At 43.2% G+C, this 4,211-nt stretch overlaps 1 pseudogene; it reads right to left on the bottom strand.

Annotated features, from left to right (window-relative positions):
• Positions 1 to 2,329: 2,329 nt before the first annotated feature.
• On the bottom strand, positions 2,330 to 2,447 carry LOC124799862 (annotated as a pseudogene).
• Between the last annotated feature and the right edge of the window lie 1,764 nt (positions 2,448 to 4,211).

Raw genomic sequence — 4,211 nt, 5'->3', positions numbered from 1 at the left:
TAAATAAGAACGCGGAATGAAACCCACAAAAACTTTATGCCCTGGTATCGACGTGTCCCCTGTTTACCATCCTTGTCAACTGAACGGTGGAATTGCGCTGCAGTGTCACCCATCATGCATCGGTCACCGTAGTTTATAATTTTTCATTTGCCGTCAATACTTGTGTTGAAACATCCCCTTAGAAAAGTTTGTGAATTACTGTGCTGATAAACCTCTACGTTATTTGATTGTCAAACAGCTGAGCAGAACTGAACGTACTCAGACATTTCTCTCTTTACTTATTCTGATCAACACTAAACTGACACACAATACTTTTAGCGAAACGCAATCTGACTTTCAATAATCCCTACCAAAGATTGGCCCTGACTAACAATAAGCTATACCTTTCGTGAATCACTTACCTCACAAAAATCTTCGTTACTCGAACTGCTGCAATACAGCGAGCGCCAAAACTGCCAGCTAAGTAAAAGATTCTAACTACTGAAGGCACTAATTACTGATAGGCATAGTTAGCAAATGAAAGATTTTGATAGAGAACAACCAATGTATTTACCTTAATAATATTCAAAGGTCATCATATATATATATATATATATATATATATATATATATATATATATATATATATATATATATATATCAGTTCATGATATCCAGTATTACAAATTTACTCTTTCTGATGGACACACGTCCAGATCATTCGCTCTCAAAATTCTGCCATCTCTCTCCCCACATCCACCACTGCTGGCGGCTCACCTCCAACTGCGCAACGCTACGCGCTGTTCACATCCAACTGCCCAACACTACAATAGCAAAAATTCCAGCAATGCAAACCAACCACAGACTGCACACAGCAAAGTCAGTGATTTTCATACAGAGCGCTACGTGGCGTTACCAACATAAAAACCTAAACAGCCTACCTACAGAATGAAGTTCCATATCAGGCCAATTTGCCAAACCCCTTCGTGGTGAGACGTTTTTTGGACCTTGAGTGTAATTCTTCACCGTTTTCCAAGTATTTTATTTTATATATCAACAGGTAGAAGCGGAGAAGGAAGACCTGGAAAGCTCTTAAAGCCTAATCGATTAAGTGAAGAATAAAATTTGTAGAATGATACAAGAAAGAAACCATATGCTTACTAGGCCACTAATCCTTTCATTCGTTCGTAACATGAAAACACGCCGTATGCTTGAGAGCAACAGCATGTAGCAGGCACAGTGAGTCATAAGGAGGGAGTGTAATTTGTCACTGCGGCCTGACGTCGGAATTTGTCGGAGCTGCCTCCGGTCGGCGGCGGTGCGGAGGCGTGTTTTGATTGATTGCCAGCCGGAATCATTGCCGCAGATATCACAGTCAGCACTTCACGGCTGCGCTGTGCGATAATGTCGGCTAATGCGGCTACTGCAAAGCGCCAGTTGCGACGCGACGGTGACGGGTCGCAGCGCGTGTTTCCGTCCACGGTGTGACAGGCAGTAGTTGACGTTATCCATATACGTACGTTTAGAGGTAGCGCATTTATTCACGTACTCTGTCGAGAAGGGGTTATCAGAAGGGTTAAATTCGTGTACGACGACACACCCAGTGAGAGAGCCTCGAAATGCAACTTGGCCTTGCCACCAACTTGAATTATAGACTTAATTCTCGACCATTTTTCATGAGTTGATAGTTCAAAGCTGAATGCTGTTTTGGTTCTTAACACTCGTGTACTGTAAGTGCATAAGACTTACAGTTCCTAACAATGTAGAATTACTCGTTTCAGACAAATGAAAAGCAACAGAAATAAAACCAACAATCTGGATGAACGATATTTATGAGTTTACATCATATGGAAAATATTAGTACTGATAATGGTAAATGTGAAGCAAGCAGGTAGACAACTAACACATGTAATATGGGTGAAAAAAATTACGAGAAAACGCTGTAAGTAAACGAAAATCTTTTCAATATTCCAATCCATCTTTTTCATCTCTAAATGACCAAATACTAAAGCAACGAAATTGTAAAAAAATCTATGTTTTATATATGTGACACTGTTTTAACAGCAGAAACGGAAACATGTATAAAGCATTAACAACTATTTGAATACTAATATAGCTCGATATACAGTACATTTCAGATGTATAACAAGCACTCCGTCTTCAGGTCACGAGTGGCCTACCGGGACCATCCGACCGCCGTGTCATCCTCACTGGAGGTTGCGGATAGGAGGGGCGTGGGGTCAGCACACCTCTCTTCCGCTCGTTACGATGGTATTCTTGACCGAAGCCGCTACTATTCGGTCGAGTAGCTCCTCAATTGGCATCACGAAGCTGAGTGCACCCCGAAAAATGGCAACAGCTCATGGCGGCCTGGATGGTCACCCATCCAAGTGCCGACCGCGCCCGACAGCGCTTAACTTCGGTGATCTCACGGAAACCGGTGTAGCCACTGCGGCAAGGCCGTTGCCATGATGTATAACAAGGCTCTTGTTAATTATTCATCTTTGATACAGTTGATTTGTAAAGCTTATTTTTTCAAATCTAATGTATCAACTGCAAGTGTACGATAAATATTTTGATTTTACGAAGCGAAAAAAATTACACTATGCCTCAAACACGTAAATTATCTCATAGCTGATTTAGATGTGACAGAACTAAACATATATGTTAATAGAAGTGCCGGTAAAAAACAAAACAGCCTCTCTCTCTCTCTCTCTCTCTATCTATCTATCTATCTATCTATCTATCCATCTCTCTCTCTGTCAGTCTCCTCCTCCCCCTGACCCTGTCCATATCCCCTCCCCCCCTCCCCACCTTATATCGACCTCCTCCACGCACCACTCCCTCCTCATCACCTTCTGAGGCTCTCTGTAGTACATCTGCTCGTACCATCCTGTCTCATTTCATCTGCCCCAAGCCCCCCCTCTTTCATTCCACCTTCTCCTCCCCACCCCGATCTGTCCATATGCTCCTTCCCCTTCATTCCACTTCATCCTCCCCTCAAATTCCATTTTTTCATCCCCTTTCATCTCTTCCTCACCTAAGCCCTTCTCGTCCTCCTCTTTTGGCCATCTCCTCCTCCCCCACTCTCATCAACCTCTTCCACCCCCACCCCCCACTCTCTTCCAGTATCCTTCTGTCCCTCTGTGTGGTCCATCTGCTCCTTCCCCTCTGTCTTCCCCCTCTTTCATTCCGTCTGCTCCTCCCCCTGCCCCCACTCTCTCTCTCTCTCTCTCTCTCTCTCTCTCTCTCTCTCCATCTGCTCCTTGACAGACTCTGTCTATCCAAATACTCCTCGACCTTTCCTCTTAGCATTGTCACCGCCACCTCAGTTAAGTGTTATCGGTTCTTACTCTCGTCTGTGGCTCTTTCTAGACGGTAAGTGGTATGTGTACCAAGTTTGGTTGATATTGAACCAGTTGTTTAGAAGGAGCTGTGGAACATACATAGTATATACATACATACTTTCATAATATGTATGGATTTTGTGTCTTGTCATGCCGGTTGTTTTTTGCTTGGTTGAACTATTGTCTGCCACTCAAGCACTAACGTTATGGTGTACAGGAAATTTTTCCACCTATTTCATTGCCTTTTTGTACAGTTAGATCGGTGAGTTCACTGTTAATATGTTTGTGGTTCTTAATGGAAATACACGTATTTAACTCTTTCTGTGGTCAACTTTTATTTAAGTAGAGACCACTGTGACTTTGAGGACAAGGTCAGATCACGCCTGTAGTAGGAGAACAATTCAATACTTTAGGCTTGTCAGAGCAGTGTGGAAGGAAACTGGAAATTTGTGGTAAGTTCTATGGAACCTAACTGCTGAGGTTATCGGTCTCGAGGCTTACACACTACTTAATCTAACTTAAACTAACTTACGCTAAGGACAACACACACACCCATGCCCGAGGGAGGACTCACACCTCCGACGCAGGAGCCGCGCGAATCGTAGCAAGGCGCCCTAGACCGCACGGCAGTGTGGAAAGATTTTAGTTGCTCGTTTACCCAAGCCACATAGCAGGGAACGCGGTTACATCTGCGTTATGTTATGTTATACATCTGCGGTTACATCTTTCGTCTATCAGGGCTATACGGCACGCGTCTCAGAATGATGCGCAGTATTTAAGTATTCCAGTTCGGTCTAACGAGGGTATGTAAGTTACCTCCTTCGTTGATGGAGTACTTTTTTTTTTTTTTGCGGATTCTTCCAAAAAAAAAAAAAAGCAGTTTGG

Source organism: Schistocerca piceifrons, chromosome 5 (assembly GCF_021461385.2).
Source record: "Schistocerca piceifrons isolate TAMUIC-IGC-003096 chromosome 5, iqSchPice1.1, whole genome shotgun sequence".
Taxonomy (NCBI): Eukaryota; Metazoa; Arthropoda; class Insecta; order Orthoptera; family Acrididae; genus Schistocerca; species Schistocerca piceifrons.
The sequence above is the reverse complement of the archived record's forward strand: the minus strand, read 5'-3'. Positions and strand labels throughout refer to the sequence as shown.